We start from the raw sequence: 17,236 nt of genomic DNA, 5'->3' as shown, positions 1-17,236 counted from the left end.
GCCTGACCTGTTCAAGAACAGCACCGAGACCAGGACCAGGGCAGGCGAGAAGAAGGGAGGCAGAAGGTGAGGCTGGGAAGCGTTGGGAACCAAATCACCTAGGATTCTAGCTTTCACTCCGAAGAAGACCTGGCTGACTTTAGTTTGAAAGGGATCCTTCTGGCTGCTGCACTGAGATTCAAGTGCTGGACACAGTACGTTGCAGAAAGTTTAAAAAGGAAGACCGTTCAAAAACTTATTGCAACAATACAGGCGAAAGAGGCCCATGAGCCATCTACTAAGTTCCTTCCTGAGTGCTAGCAATTTAGAGACTTACCCAACGGGTAACGGGGGGTGGGCATTTAAGAATCCTCTTTTATAAACAAAAAGGAAGCTCCAAGAGTTTAAGCTAATTGCTTGAGATGTCATCACCAAAGGTCAAAATAGATGATTCTAATCCCCCAAACTGCTTGTGCTATCCAACATCTGTCTCTCTACTCAGGGCCCTTCAAAAGGTTCCTAAGAGTCTGGCTGCTTTCAGCTGCCATGGCTGGTCACATTCTTGGACCTTCCAGTAACACCTCTTTCCTCTGCCCTGATCACCATCTCCTCAACTCCTCAGTATGCAAACCTCACCCTCCTCTGCACCTCAGAACCTAAAATTTTCTGTGCCTAGAGACCCTGACTCCCCACTGCCCCCAGAGGGGTAACCTCAGCTAACCACAATGCCTCTGAGAAGCAGTCCACTTGTCCTGGCTTCTAGAAGCCTTCACGGTGACGGGCTCCCCTTTCATGACTTTTGTCTGCTGGGCTACCACTTAATCCCATCAGGACACCTCTTTCTGTTTTTCATGTCAAGGATGGCTGGCTGCAGCACCCCTACTGCAATCTTTCCACCATGATGGAGCTGTGGCTGAAAGTGGCACCCCAGCCCAGGATTATATTTTCCAGGAAGTGAGCATGCGCGCGCGCGCACACCCCCCAAACCCACCCACCCCTGCATCTAGGTAAGAGCAGTGGACTATGAAAGGTGAGCAAAATAGCCAAATGCAGCTGGCCTTACCCCAACAGAGCTTCTTGGTAGAGACTTCCTGAATTTTTATTTCTACTGGTCTAGGAATATCAACAGAATCCTCAGCAGCAGAGGCGCCTGCGTGGCCCAGTCATTAGTGTCTGCCTTCGGCTCAGGTCATGATCCCAGGGTCCTGGGATGGAGCCCCGCATTGGGCTCCCTGATCAGTAGGAACCCTGCTTCTTCCTCTCCCACTCCCCCTGCTTGTGTTCCTTCTCTTGCTGGTTATCTCTCTCTCAAATAAATAAATAAAATCCTTAAAAAAAAATAAAAAAAGAATTCCCAGCAATAGATTTTTCCATCATCCACACAAATCTCTCCTCATCCCAGCACTTCCCCAGCACAGGGAAGCAATAGGAGTGTCCCTTAACACAGTCAAAGCCAGAGGTTCCCAAATTCGTCCACACCAAGTGCCTCTTGTATTTGTTTCCTCCTGTTACGCCTGCCAGGCTTTAGAAGATGCTATCAGCCAAATTTAATTAAGAGCATGAGTTCTTATTTGTTATCAAATGAACAGAGATACTGCTGCCAATAAGAGATTTTGATCAGCACGAGATTGTCATTGTGATCCCGATCAGCTGGTAAAATTCCAGCATGATACAAAGAAACTGGATAATTTCCTTGGCCTGTACAGATTTTCTTTTCTTTCCTTTTTTTTTTTTAAATAAATGTGCTTCTGCCATCTGGCTTTTTGAAATATTCTAAGCTTCTGATGGATCTCTGGAGACCCTGGGCAAGGAATTCTGGTTTGTATGCCCCAATTCTTATCCTCCCCTAAAATCATAACTTTCTGATCCCAGCTGGCTTCCTGAAAAACAGGTTTTACTGGTTGGCTAGATATGTAGGGTGCTTAAAAAAAACTATCCACAACTGCCCCCCAACTAGGCAGAAGTAAGGCATTCTTATCTGGAACAATCTGGCCCCCAAGTGTGTAAGGTTCCGGAGCAGAGCATTATAAAGCCAGTGTTTTATTGACTACAGATCAAACAGATACAGGCACCCCGCCCATCCTCTCAGGGCTCAGCAGCTGACGCAGGCAGCGGGTACGCCAGAAAGACGCCCCCCTCAGGGACTGAAGAACAGAGCTGTTACAGCCCAGCAGAGTTACTGAGGGGGTCCGATTTCTCGCTTAAGAGCAGAGGAAGACCAAATGATGACACAGGAGGGAAAGGTTTCTACTGAAAGACCAAAGATGAAGAATTTTCTCTTAAATTCTGATAATGAGGGTCTGATGACCTACATCTTTCTTTAAGGCCAGTTGAACTGTGTCTTTAATAAGAACAAGGACGTCCGCTAGTGTTTTTCTAAACATAATTTTCCCCAGGAATTCCTGGGCCGGAGATCATGCCACGGACTGTTTGTTCCTCCCTTCCATCTTGATTTTTAGCTGACCAGACAGAAGGATGTCAGGTCAGAGTTCCTGATATTTCCCAAAGGTCACTGACGGTGAGCGGCCACTTCTTAAGGCCACCAAAGTGTCAAACGTTTACCTTGCTCATCTTAGCAAATTGAGCTCTTTCCTAGGTCCGGCCAGTTGGGCCACCATACAAAGAGAAAAGGGAAGAGAATGCTGAGAGTCTGTCCTCATAGAAGACCCTCCCCCTACTCCCATAGCCATCAAGGTCAGTGCAGGTGAAAGGAACCACTAGGGCACTCATTACTTCTCTATATTACTTTGGCCTTAACACCACCTAGGAAGCATCTAAAAATAGAGATGCCCAATACTGTCCTCAGTAGCTTCTGATCTAGTTGCTCTAGACCAATAAACAAGGAGCCCTTGAAGAACGGGAATGTTCGCAGGAGGGGGGCCTCAGGCAGAGTGGGAGGGGCCGTGTTGGCTCAGCCTAGGGTGAACGTGGATGGTGAGTCAACAACAAGGCCTCAAGGATGTGAAGTCCTTGCTTAGCCCAGGTTCCTCCACAACCCGGGGTGTCCACTGCCCCTTCATGGCCCAGAGTTCCTGAGGAGGGAGCAGGGCCTCGGCCTCAGTCTGGGTCTTTTGAGAATTTCAGGCCAAAACTGTTGTCAGTTCTGGACCATCCTCTCAAGGGGAGATGTGAACAACTCACATCTGTTATGAGGTCGGGGGAATCAGGCCTACCAGAGAAAGTGCTAATTGCCCTTCACCTCCACGTGCATCTTTCACCTTTCTCTCCCCTCGGTTGTGAGGGTGAGTCTGGTCGCCAGATGACACAGGCAGCAACGTGACTGAAGATTAATCTTGTGGGCATGGAGTGTGCTGCAACCGGCGCCCTCTCAGACAAGGGCTCGCGCTCAACTTGCCCTCTTGGCAAATGGTCCTTCTCCCCTAGAGGGCAAGGGCTGGTTTTCTGAAGTTTTCTATATTCACATCCCTCCTTACCACCCATACGCATAGACGACTTTCTACTGGTACCTAGCTGGTGCTCAGTGGAGCATGCTAACCAGTAGACGGCCTGGATAGTTTTCTTCAGGGGCCAGATCCACAGATCTCAGCATTCACTAGCTTTTCACACCCTCAACCCTCCCTACTCATCATTTCCCTCCCTTCATTTCAGGGGTCCCAGGGCAGACCCATTCCCTGCCCTTCTCCACAGAGGAAGTTTCCTGGTGTCCAGGGAGGAGGCCTCCTCCTGTGTGGACCTGCACCACACTCCCGACCCAAATGAGCGTTCTCTTATAGGCTCCTCCCAGTGCTATGGAAGGTGAAGGTCTTATCCTTCCAATTGGATAGGGCTCTGTGGGGATAGAGTTCACTAACATCCATTCTGCTGTTTCAGCACTGCCAAGCACAAGATATACAAGTGGTACTCAGTATCAGACTAGGGCCCACTGCTAGGCCTTGTAATATGTATGTTGGGGTGGGGAGGGGGGGTGGCTAATTTTTAAATAGGGCAATGATTTCAGACTTGAACCGAAATCGTCAATGAACATGAAGCCCCTACTGGGTGTATATCCCTGCAGAGAAAGAGAGAGGGAGAGAGAAGTCACCGTGGCTCCTTCTGGGGGCTTCTTCCATGGCAGGTGCAGAACTAAAACTGTACACAGAAGAGTTCGTTCAACCCTAACTGCCATCCTCTGAGGTTCGCAACATTATTGCTTCCATTTCCCAAAGAAGGAAGCTGAATTTTAAAGATGTTGAAGGGCTTTGACTAGTAAATGGAAGGGCTAAAACTGGAACCCAGCACTGTCTGAATCTGAAGACCATGTTCTTAAAAGCTATGCTCCAGTGGCCCTCTTGTTTGACCTGTGACTCTCTCGGCCACAGTCGTGCCCACCTAACACCGGAAGCAAATGGTTTCAGTTATAAGGAAACCAACAGTATTGAGATCAAAGCCCAGTGCACACCTGGGATGCTAGATACTTGATATGGTGAACTGGATCTTATAACAGCCCCGGATGGTTGCTGGTATTACGGTGGACCTTTGGTGTTTACAGAGTCAACATCTGAAATTGTTAACTATTGGAAAACAACCCCAAAGGTCCTAAACATAAAACAGGCTGATCTTGCTCATGAATGAATATGAAGTATGTGCACAGAAAGTTGGTAGAAGCCAGTCCCTTCATATGTGAGAGGGCTCATCCCCAGTCTGCGACCCGGGGTACTGGGAGGTGGAGGGGAATGGGCAGGCTCTGTGCCCTCCAAGCACCAGAAAATGATACAAATAATTCCTTGTGAACTATAGTTCCCAAAGAAATAAGGCTGCTAGTCCTTGTGAAGGAAAGTTTATACTCGATGATGAATGCCTGCTAACGGATTTATTAATGCCTACAGCCCTATTCATGAACTCATGATTCACGAAATCATAGGAGACAGAAATTGTTTAATTGTTCAATTATGTCTGGCTGCATATATGGGGGAAATTTTGCACTCTGGTAGCATATGCATGAGTCCTCTGTCAGATGAGAATGAATGTCTCACCTTAGGACTGTTGTCAATAAATGAGAATCTGGTCACAATGCTGAAGAGGAGGTTGATTAAGAATTCTCAAAGATTTCTTGGGATGTCTGGGTGGCTCAGGCGGTTGAGCCTTGGACTCTTGGCTTCAGCTCAAGGCATGATGGAGCCCTGGGTCACGGACCCCATGCTCAGCACGGAGTCTGCTTGAGATGCCCTCTCCCTCCCTTCCCCTTTGCACAGGCCCCCACCCCGCACTCTCCCTAAATAAATAAATAAATAAAATCCTAAAAAAGAAAAAAAGAGAATTCTCAAGGATCTCAACAGAACACCCTCATGAATGTCAAGTCTGCTGTTGCAACACTTTACAGAAGGAGTGTGAGGCTGGGGAATCATGCACCCTGCCCAGTCAATGTCTGGCCCTGAAGCCTGTGAGCTCTCCTTCCTACAGCCCACTGGCAAGTCAGCAAAAAAAGCTGTCAACTGCTGCATGCTGACCCAGTCAACGAATATGACTTAGGAGGGTAGAGGGGAAAGGAGGAGGGCGGGGACAAGGAAGGGCCACCCCTGGGTTCCCCACAATCCTCCCCCCCCCCACCACCACCACTAGGCTTGGCAAAGCTGCGAGCTTACCTTCGGACCACATCTATTTGGAACAATCAATTCGACAAAGATGTTGATAACTCTGAGTGCAGAACTATAGATGCACAGGTAACTGCCACTCCCCTGCACTCATGATGCTAACAGCCTTAAATGCCATGAAAATCAGACAAACAATGACCTAAATACCTAATGCACTATTTACTTAGCATCCCACCGCCCCCACAGACACAGCCCCAGACAGTGAGCACCTGAATCAGCTAGTTACCTCAATGTTGCCAGGGCCACGGTCAGTGCCTGTGGCTTGGCTTCATGTGCCAAATAAGTGAATATTTTCTTCTTGCAAAAAAGGTGCTTAAGAGTCATAGCCCAGGAGTAGGGACCCTACATCCAACCTGGGATCAAAGCATCCATGGAGGGGGAAAGCCTGGAGGACAGGAGAGAAACAGCAAGGAGGTGGGCGAGGGGACTCCAAAAGGGAGACTGGGACCTCAGCCCGTGGCACTGTGAGTCACCCCAGATGAGTCCAGTGATTAGGAGGCACACAGTGGAGAGCAGATAAGAAGCTTCAGAGCAGGGGAGGGAAGTGCTGAGCTTGTAGAGACTACCCAGCTCCAGCAGGACGAGACTGCTGCAGCTCACAACACCCCTCCACTCCCTGAAAGGAAGCGGCCAAGAAACTCCGAACAGTTGCTGCTTCTGGGCCCTGGGCCACCTGCCACAGGCCACATCTGAGACCAGATACCTGCCGAATCTTCCAAATAACCCCTCAAGGCAGTGCAGCGCCGATACCCAGGGTCAGGGAGGCTGCGACACGTGCCCACGAGCACCCTACTCTTAGGACACAGAGCCAGGATCTCAACTGAGATTTGACCCAAGTCCCACAGGCCAGGAAAACCTGGGTGCAGGCCCCCGTGCAGACAAGACGAGGACCAACCCTGGGATGAGGAAGACACTCAGATGGGACCCAGTTTGAGAGAGCAGAGCAAAATTTCGTGGGAGCGCATGCAGCTTTGCAGTCAGAAGAATCTAGACTTGGATCCCAGCCGCATTATTCATCCCTGTGTGATCTCAGGCAAATGTGATATAAGCACTCAGTGTCCTCCTTTGTAAAATGTATGCAAAACCACCTACCTCCGGGGACTGCTGTAAGGGTTGGAAGTAAGGACCATGCTTACTCACTGGTGGCTTGTATACCTGCGCCCAGCAGGAGCAGGGAGGGGGCACGAGAGGCGGCAGCAGGCTTCGCTGCCGTGGGTGGAGGAAGTCTTCATTTTCGAGAGGAGATGGACTTTCTGGGAGTGTCATGAGTCAATATTTGTCTTTGGCTAAATACAGGACTTCGATGTTCACCTCGACAAAGCCGATGTCTGCGGCACAGCCAAGAGAAGCAGATTTGGACCCTCGGGAAGTCAGAGCCAAGGGGGTGGTTCTAGGAAGGCTGAACTCCTGGAAAACTTAGAAACCAGGTCCCAGGCGAGATCCCTAGCTGTCCACTCAAATCACCGTGTGTCCTTGCAAATCACGTATCCTCTCGAGCCTCTGTTTGCTCACAAGGAAGGGAACTGAACGATCCTTACTTCACAGGGCTATCGAAGGAACTTTCCAGCAGCACACAGATGAAACTATTGTTGTTTTAAGTTTCTCTAAGAGCATGATATAACTTCTTCATCTCTATAAAGCCATTGGAAATAAAGCTTGTGGGTAAAGCACCTGCCCATTTCAAAGAGGAAAAAGAAACACTGTTTCAAGAATACCTACTTAAGATGCTGAAGATTTCTCCTTAAAGCATCCTTCAATAAAGCATCCTTCAATTATTACAACTGTTAGAAGAATCCCTTCTCTGTGATCATACGCATGAAAACACAAAGTTATTCAATTCCCTCAGAGTCTGTCCCCCAGAGACCTCTGCAGACCCCACAGGGGACGGGAGTCCTGGCAGGAGGAGGGGACTGGAAAGTTCTGCCCCAATTTCCATGGAGCAGGGAGCTCACTGCCTGGACAGGGCAGGAAAAACAAATTCTCACAAGAAAGCGTGCTGTCCTTTGTCTGGATTTTTCCTTGATTCAGAAAATAGTCCAAACTCATTTCACCTGCTAACCTTACCCTTAGGTCTCTTGCAACTGTACTGGGCCCCTAAGAAGAAAACAGGAAGTCAGTGAAGTGGTCCCAGAGTGAAACCAGGGTAGGCAGGGAGCACTGAGGTCTGGGCACCCAACTTTAATTTCAGGAGAAATGCTTCTGTGCCTAGTCAGCTGCATCCCTGCTCTGAGCTGAGTGTTGGGGGGTGTTCGGGGGGTGTTCGGGGAGTGTTCTGGCCTTCTTACTTGGTGTTGAAATAACCCAAAGGGTTCTCACCACCCCCACTTCTCACCAATCAAAAGCTGTAAATGGAGAAAGAATACGTTGGGTTCTCTCTTAGTCTGTGAGCAGATGGGTTATTTAGAGCCACAGTCCTCTTTCCTGCTTCAGCTGTTCTCAACCTTCTAGAAGTAGGGTGTGTGTGTGTGTGTGTGTATAGTAAGAACAAGTCCAATTTAAGGGCTCTGGGCTTAGGTATAGAGAAACAGGGTGAGGAAGATGAAGGGCCAGGAAGGGGGCAGTGAATTGAGGCAAAGACCCCCCCCCCCCCCCCCCCCCCCCCCCCCCCGCCACACACACCTTGGCTGGACTGCCCTGGAAAATCACGTTCCAGGTCTGAATTCTGCTGCAGAAAACAAGGTGAGTCAGAGCCAAACACACCCACCTAAAGTTCACCCCAAGCCTCTAAGCCCAGCACCACAACATGCATTCCCACTGACCCACATAAATATGATCAGCAGTCAGTCAGAACTCCTGCCTCCTCGTTCACCCAGCTCCCAGGATTTCCTGGCTTACGACACTGCCTCCATCTCCCAGCCACAGCTGAAAGACCAGAGAGACTGCAAAGAACAAAAGGTACAGAGACAGTGACACAAACAGGAGCAGCAGTTCCCTCAGGGGCCTACCCTGTGCAGGGAGCAGAGAAGTGGGGACACCCAGTTCTGAGCACAGGACAGCGCGGGTCCTTTCATCGTATCCTGATACGACATCGTATCTGAGGACGACAGCTACCATCCCCTGGTGGACCACCGCACAGGCTGACCCCAGTGAATCTCTGTAACTTCACCCCCACGGAGGCTGGCAGCCTGCTCGAGGCCTTCACTGAAGACATCTGAGACACAGAGAGGCTGAGGGTGTGTAGTGAGTAGCTAAAAAAGGACAGAGCCAGGATTAGAACCCGGGGCTCCCTGTGTCTGTTCTTTCATCTTCAAAGTGAGGAATGCAGAGGTCTTTCTTTCTCTCTACTCTCCTCCCTTGCTCCCTCCCTAAAAAGATGGGAAGCAATTCAGTGTCAGGCTGGGGAACTCAATGTCACCGGAAACCAAAGAAAGATACATGCAAACAGTAAATTAATCTATCAAATTAATAGAGGCTGGAAGTGTATATAACAGAAAGCTGACAAGAGCACTTTTATACACCTCTTGTATGGAAATTACATACACTATCCCTTCTGAAGGGCGATTTGGCAAAATGTATCAAAGCACCAAAATATCCATTCTCTTTTAACTCAATGGTCACATCTGCAAAAGTTAATAATCAGAGAAGCTGTCAAAGCCCATAGTTCCATCTCAGCCCACAGGTAACCTGAAACAACCACCATTTACAACAATAGAGGAACACCTAAATGTTATGGAATGTCCACAAAACAGGATATGATGAAATAATTAAAAATCACATCCATGAAGATTTCTTAAAGCTTTTGAATGAATGATTGCATACATAGAGAAAACCACAGAAAGTAGTAAACTGAACTACCAGGTACTCCTTACCCAATATGTGCAATGATTAATTTATGGTCACTTGTTTTTCAGAGTTTTTTTTTAAGATTTACTTATTTATTTGAGAGAGAGAAAGCATGAGCATGAGTTGGGGGAAGGGCAGAGAGAGAAAATCTTCAAGCAGAACCCTGCTGAGCACTGAGCCTGCCACAGAGCTCTAGCTCACCACTAATGAGATCATGACCTGAGCCAAAACCAAGAGTTGGATGCTTAACTGACTGAGCCATCCGGGTGCCCCAATATATGGCCAATCTTCTATCATCCATATCCAATGAGTCCCCCAGCTTGGGTTTTAAAAACAAATTATAGACACCATAGCATTGCATCCATAAATATATCAGTATGTATTTCTAAAATATATTCATTTTCAAAACATAAGTTATCAAACCTAATAAAACTTTCAGTAATTAAGGTTTCTAAGCAAAAAGTGTTTATAATACAATGTGAATTGGTAAAGAATATTATAAAACCACATATACTATAATCTTAGTTGAAAGAAAGTATTGTGTAGAGAGGGGGAGGGAAGAGAAAAAGAAATGTTATTCATAGAGAAAGTAACTTGAAGGAACCATGTCGAAAATATTGCCAGTAATATATAGTTACCCCTGTGTCATGGCCTTAGGATTTTTGTTTACTTTGGTACTTTTTTTTTTTTTTTTAAAGATTTTATTTATTTATCAGAGAGAGAGAGGGAGAGAGGGAGCACAGGCAGACAGAATGGCAGACAGAGGCAGAGGGAGAAGCAGGCTCCCCGCTGAGCAAGGAGCCCGATGTGGGACTCGATCCCAGGACGCCGGGATCATGACCTGAGCCGAAGGCAGCTGCTCAACCAACTGAGCCACCCAGGCATCCCTACTTTGGTACTTTTGTCTGTAGTTTTACTAACAGCAATCTATGGTGTTAGATACCTATTTATCATTACTCTTTTTTTCTTTCATATATGTTCAAAGTTTCCCACTCACATCATTTCCCTTCAGCATGAAAAACTTCCATTAGCAGTTGAGAGTAGGGCAGCTTGGGGCACCTGGGTGGCTTAGTCGTTAAGCCTCAGTCTTCAGCTCAGGTCATGATCCCAGGGTCCTGGCATCAAGCCCACATCGGGCTCCCTGCTCAGTGGGAAGCCTGCTTCTCCTTCTCCTACTGCCCCAGCTTGTGTTCCCTCTCTCACCATCTCCCTTTCTGTCAAATAAATAAATAAAATCTTTAACAACAACAAATAAAGAGTAGAGTTACTAGATATGAGGTTTCTTGTTTTTTCCTTCACCTGAGATCTTTATTTTTCCTTCACTTCCAAAGGATATTTTTTTTCTGGGTATAAAATTTGGAGTTGACAGGTCTTTTCTTTCAGTATTTTCAAGATGTTATTCCCCTGCCCCTGGCCAACCTGGTTGTAAATGAGAAGCCTATAGCTGTTTTAATAGGCTTGCCTATTAAATAGGAAATGTAACTTATTTCCCTAGCTGCTCTCATATTTTTTATCTTTCACGTTCAGCAGTTTGATTATGATGTGGCTGAGTAGTTGTTACTGAGTTTATCCTATTTAGGATTCACTAAGTTTTTTTTTTTTTTTTTAAGATTTATTTATTTATTAGAGAGAGAAAGAGTGCCCACAAGTGAGGGGAGGGGCAGAGGGAGAGAGAAAAACTCAAGCAGACTCCCCACTGAGCACAGAGCCCAATGCAAGTCTTTTTTTTTTTTTTTTAGATTTTATTTATTTATTTGACAGACAGAGATCACAAGCAGGCAGAGAGGCAGGCTGGGGGTGGGGGGGAGCAGGCTCCTCGCTGAGCAGAAAGCCCGAGGTGGGGCTCGATCTCAAGACCCTGGGATCATGACCTGAGCCGTGGGAAGAGGCTTTAACCCACTGAGCCACCCAGGCACCCCACCCAATGCAAGTATTGATCCAAAGACCCTGAGATCATGACCTGAGCCAAAATCAAGAGTCAGACACTTAACCGACTGAGCCACCCAGGTGCCCCACACTGAGATTCTTTAATTTGTAAGTTTATGTCTTTCCCCACATTTGGGACATTTTTAGCCATTCCATCTTCAAATTTTTCTGCACCAATAGGTTTTTTGTTTTTGTTTTTGTATTTTTTTCTCCCCACCCTCTGGGCTGGGACTCCAATAACATGAATTTTCAACTTGTTGATGTTGTCTCATGGTATCCTGAGATGCTGTTCATTTTTTCCCAATTAAAAAATGTCTATTTACAAATATAAAATTCTGCATAATTTCTATTGATCTATCTTCAAGTTCACGAATTTTTTTTCTCTGTCATCTTTTTTCTGTCACTAAGCCCATGCAATGAATTTATTACTTCAGATCTCATCTTTTCAGCTCTAAAATTTCCATCAGGTTATTTTGTATAGTTTCTATTTTTCTGCTGATAATTTCTATCTTTTCATTCATTTCAAGAGTGAAGAACAGTTATAACAGCTACTGTACATCTGTTTCATAATTCCATCTGAGTCGTCTCAGGGTTAGCACCTATTATGGTCTTTTCCCTTGAGTATTATTCAGATTTTCCTGGCTCTTTTTATATTGAGAAAATTTGGATTGTATCCTGGACTTTTGAATAATATGAGACTAAATCCTGCTAAAATTCTCTGGAAAGAAATGTTGATATTTTTATTAATTTAATGGACAATTAACCCACTTAGGTTCAGATTGGAAATTCTGTCTCCCTCTTTTGCAACTGGTAGCTTTGTTGCCAGCTCAGGTTTCAAAGCCTTCACTAGGCTAATTGGGTCTCCCTGTCCCATAGGCAACACAGGGTTCATCTAGGACCTGGGTAGTGTTAATGTCATAGTCAAGCACAGACCTTTGCTGTGCTTCTTTGGGTCTATGCCATGCACACACACACACACACACACACACACACACACACACACACCTTGGAGCATTCCCGTGACTTCTATCAGTCTATGTACAGAGTGAGTGGGGCCCTTTATCCAGCTCTCTCCTCTCAGTGATTTCCTCCCACTCCCTGGTGGCTCCTTTGCCGGGTTCTTCTGGCTGGAAAGATAGGGCTATCTCACCGTTTTAGCCTCCCACACCATTATGCAATTCCATGTGACAAGGACCATTATGGGTCATTGTCCAAGTTTCAGGCCCAGTATCCTATCTGCCTGCTATTACTCTTAGGGCTCTCATGTAGTTACTTCTGCATTCTGTCTAGTTTTTTAATTACAACAGAGGGAGGTTATAGTTGGATTACATCATCTCGGCTGATACTGCTGCCCTTCCTTCTCAGCAGTTTCTGCTTCTCAAAATTTCACTCATCTCTCCAAAGCTCCATTAAAATATCATTTCCTTCCAAGAAGCCATCCTTCTTTCTCCTAGCTAGGAAAACTCTCCTCTTCCTCTATATTAGGGATGATTCCAATTTGGCAATATTGAGACTCACAGCCAAATCTTTTCATGACCATCTTTGTTCAAAGGTCCGGATTCAAGGACATGGCTGGAATGAAATCAAACCCAACCAAGAAGCCTCATGGTGGTTAGGAGAATAGATTTCAACTAAAACCTAGCTTTGCTAATTGCTGGATGTGTGACTTGAGGCAGGTCACTTAATGCAATGTACCTCAGTTTCTTCATCTATGGAATGGAAATAATTATACCACAGAGAAATATTGTGAAGATTAATTAGGTTAATAGTTAGAAAGCACCTAGAATAATGCCACGTTGTAGGTGTAAGAGATTTTCACTCTCTCACAGGTTCCCATAACTTTGCTCTCTAGATGAGGTAACCCTACCCAGGGAATAAGAAAGAACAGACAGAATGAGCTCTATTTCCACTTCTTACCATGCCCTGAAAGGGACTATAATAATTTCAGTATATGCTCAAAAAAGCACAATTTGTATATCTGGGTGGATCTTCTAAGAAGGTGCATGGTAGAATGAAAGGATAATTGCCTAATGTGAGTTAGGATCTGGCTTCCAGAACTGGGTTTCCTTTGGGTCTGGCTTTTCTGTTCTAATTCATGACTACATAGGGCAGAGACTGGTCTAGCTGCACATGGCGGACAGAGTCAACCTTTGTAAAACACAAATGGAATTGGATCATTTCTTAATGTACCCTCCAGCGCCTTCCTGATACACACATAACAAAATTTAAATTTTTTAGGCTGTCGTCAGAGTTTTTGTGATTTTTACTGCTACTGTTGTTATCTGTAACCTCATATTCCACCACTCCCTCATAGCTCTCACATTCCAGCTGGACTAAACCAAGGAAGTTCCACCCATCCTACCTCACCATTTCCCACTCGTACCACTGCTGTCATCCTTGAGCTCAAATACCTCTCCCTACCCTCTTGTCAAATATATTAAATGCCTCCTTTTCTATGTCAACTCCTCAAGGACTTCTGAGAGGTTTTCCCAGACTTTCCAAAGCACTGCCTGGTTTGGCCCTCCCTCCCTTGTGTCCTACAGTTTACTGTATACCCTGGCAGCACTTCCCAGTAGGTGGTAATCCCTTCTTTTATAGGTCCCTCTCCTTCACTGCACCAGTGTTTATCAAAAACATGTATTTTACATGAGTTGGTCTCAAAATCAATTCAGAGCATCACTACCAGCTTTTTAAAAATAGAATAAACTGTGTGTGTGTGAGAGAGAGAGAGGGGGAGAGAAAAAGAAACTTCTATTTCTCTGTAGAACTCAAACACACTGATACAGCCTCAATGCATTTTCAGTCAAAATCCCCACTGTTATTTTGTAGAGACTGACAAGCTAAGTCTAATATTTATAAGGAAATTCAAAGACCTGGAAGAGCAAAAGCAATCTTAGAAGAACAAAGTTAAAGAACTTACATTACCAAACATTATAAAACCACAGTAATCTAAAGAACTTACATTACCAAACTTATTATAAAACCACAGTAATCAAGGCAATGTGTTAATGGGGTAAGGACAGACAACTACAACAGGGAAAAACAAACAAACAAAAAAACACACACAAAATCCCTAAACGGGCCCACACATATACAGGAATAACATTTTACAATGCTACCAATGAAATTCAATGGAGAAAGGAAAATCTTCTTAATAAATTGTTCTGAAATATCTGGATATCTATGCAGAGGAAACAAATTAACCTTGAACCTCTACTTCACTTTATCCATATAATTAATTTGAGAAGGATCTTAGAACTGTATGTGAAAATTCCAATGAAAGTACTTCTAGAAGCAAATATAGGAGAGTATCTTCATGAACTTGGAGCAGACAAGGATGCCTTAGGGCACAAAAGGCACTAAATAACAAAAGGGACAGTAACGGTTAAGAAGAAGTTCATCCCATTCGAAGTCCAATTTATTTGAAAATGGATCTGACAACCAACCTCAGGTCTTAACGTGAAAAAGACTGAAGGGGCCCAGAAACAACCATCTCAGGGCAACATGTACCCAAGACGTTCCAGGGCCTCACACAAGGGTAACAGCGTCATATTTCACCAATGAGGTAGGCTCAGAGTTAAGAAGCATTTAAGAGAACAAGATAAGGTCTTTGGCATTGGAAGAGTGGAGTATCGCTAGGAGATAAGCCTCACTCAGAACGTACGGTGCTACTAAACCATGTAATTCTGATCTGTAATCTACAATAACTCAGGCAAAGAAGAGAACAGGTTGGGTTGGAGTAGACACACTGAGGATATGAAACAGAAGGGAACTGAGAAAGCATCTCATGGCTTCTCGCCATCCCATTTTTAGAGATGAGAAAACAGGCCCACTGGCATAGAGGAGGCCACATCACGGGTCTGCAACAGAGCCAAACCGAAACTCAAATTTCTTGGCTCCTCTCAAATTCTCCTTTTATCACTGTGTCATGCTGCTGACTTCAGTAGCCAGCGAGGCTTTATGAGAGATGTAGGCGATTTGCATTAGTCCTTACATATGAGGATTTGAGAGGCTATCAGTGAAACTCTCAGTACACTGCCCTGCATACAATAGGTGTTCAGTAGAGAATACTGTTGTTATGTTAGATTGGACTTCCCAGATGAGCAGTGATGAATGTTGCCCCAGAGGCAACATTTCTAGGCAAAGAGTATTTCACACCAAGATTACTCCTATACCTGCCTAGCACCCACTCCCACCAGCTCCTGCTGCTCAAGGAAAGCCAGGGAGGCTCGCTCTGGCTCTTCTCTAACTCACAAGTCATGAGGATTGAAGAAGGAAACATTCATACTTTCTGCGATATGCCCAGAGTTCAAACCAGACATGAACATACCATGGAACTAGACTCATGCCAAATCTTTGGCACAGGTCAATGGCACTGATGGGAACTTGTGAGATGTTGAAAGAAAGAGGACATTTAAGGACGAGAAACAGCTGGGATAAAGGAATAAACCCATGCCTCACAAGGTATAAAGCCGCAGAAGCAAAGGGAAGTACGCTCCACTCATTTGTCCTTTGCCTAGGCGGGGAAAATGGCACTTAATCTTCAGCTTACCTTCCTTTGCAAATCCATCTGCCATTGTCATGCACACACCTTCTAGCATCACGGGTGGATTTTCATAAGTTCATCCATTCAGCCAACAAATACTTACGGAGTGCTATGCTGTTCTGGCCCAGTGGTAGGTGACATGGATCCAACGGTGACTCAGGCTCAGTGCTAGGGAACAAAGATAACAATGATAACAAGAGTGACTACGGCAGGTCTCTGCCTCCGAGGGAGAAAGGCAGGTAAGAAAGAATCACAGTCACCCAGTAGGTGACCATGAGCAGAGTCCAGTCACCCGGTCCCGATGGCTCAGGGAGGATGCCCTGGGGGAGACATCTCAACTCAGACAGGAAGATGAGGACAGACAGGAGCAGGGGGTGGGCGGGCCGTGCTCAAGTGCCCCTTTGGTCATTTCTTTGTATTTCCTAAAGATCATGCCTTTTACCTTTTCATTCAGACAAATTTCATCTGAGCGTAACAAAACACCTGATACCTTCCATAAACCTGATGGTTTCTTTTGATGTCAGCTGTGGGGACAGGCCACTAAATTAGTAAGTCTATGAAGTATCACCCTTTATTGGTAAAATTAGGTACTTGCTGACCTTCAAAACGAGACCTTATGAAAACCTGTTAAAAGCTTCAGGGACATGAAAAATGTTGCTTTGCTCCTACCTACAATGTAAGACATAAAAAGGCACCATAACAACAAACATGGTCAAAATGCAGGAGCTCATTACAACAGAACTGCTGCTTAGACCAGTAGAAGGGGATAAAGCTCTCCCTTCTGCAGAGTAGAAAAGAAAAATTAAAACAATGTGTTTCCTTTGGCTTTCTTTATGCAGGGGCTTTTCTGTGCTGAGCTCTATGCTACCCATCATCTCACAAAAACCCCCAAACACCTCTGTGAGGCAGGGGCTATCATCCCATTTTCCTGAAGCAAGAACAGAAAGGTTAAGTGATTTGCCCAAAGCAGGCATCTAGAAAGTGTCGGGTCTGAGATTCAAACCCACTCTTTACAAGTTTCTCTGAGCACTAGTTATGTCGCAAGCACTGCTCTTAGTATCTCTCAAGGAGGAACATGTTCACTCTCCTGGCAACTGTAGATGAAAAATGAGCCAATGAGAGATTAAATAACGTGCCCACCCCCACACATCTCTCTGCCTCCAAAGCCTGTGACAGATCCACAAGCAATAGGAGGTGCAGAGGAAAATGGGAAGTTCAGCCCTTTTCTGCAGGCTACATCTGGTTCACGATGGAGCTCCTTGCTCCTTTGGTTCCCCCATGGGAAACTGAGGCTAAATTGTGGGGAATGTTGTGTCCAGACTTGAAGGTGGTGAGTACTGGGGGCTTGGCCCTCACCATCAGTCCACACAGGAAACTGTTTCCCCGACGTGCCTCAAGGAAAGGCCCCCAG

The 17,236-nt window shown here is 45.6% G+C and overlaps 1 protein-coding gene across 1 annotated transcript in view; it reads right to left on the bottom strand.

The window, feature by feature from the left end:
- Positions 1-17,236, bottom strand: part of ST6GAL1 (ST6 beta-galactoside alpha-2,6-sialyltransferase 1) — a 119,503-nt gene that overhangs the window by 43,249 nt on the left and 59,018 nt on the right. The window contains exon 3 of the mRNA XM_045088720.1: positions 15,929-15,993. The gene's annotated coding sequence lies outside the window, so the exon portion shown is untranslated. The remainder of the gene's footprint in view (positions 1-15,928; positions 15,994-17,236) is intronic.

Source organism: Mustela putorius, unplaced genomic scaffold (genome assembly GCF_011764305.1).
Source record: "Mustela putorius furo isolate JIRA1106 unplaced genomic scaffold, ASM1176430v1.1 tig00003834_pilon_pilon_pilon, whole genome shotgun sequence".
NCBI classification, from domain to species: domain Eukaryota; kingdom Metazoa; phylum Chordata; class Mammalia; order Carnivora; family Mustelidae; genus Mustela; species Mustela putorius.
The sequence above is the reverse complement of the archived record's forward strand: the minus strand, read 5'-3'. Positions and strand labels throughout refer to the sequence as shown.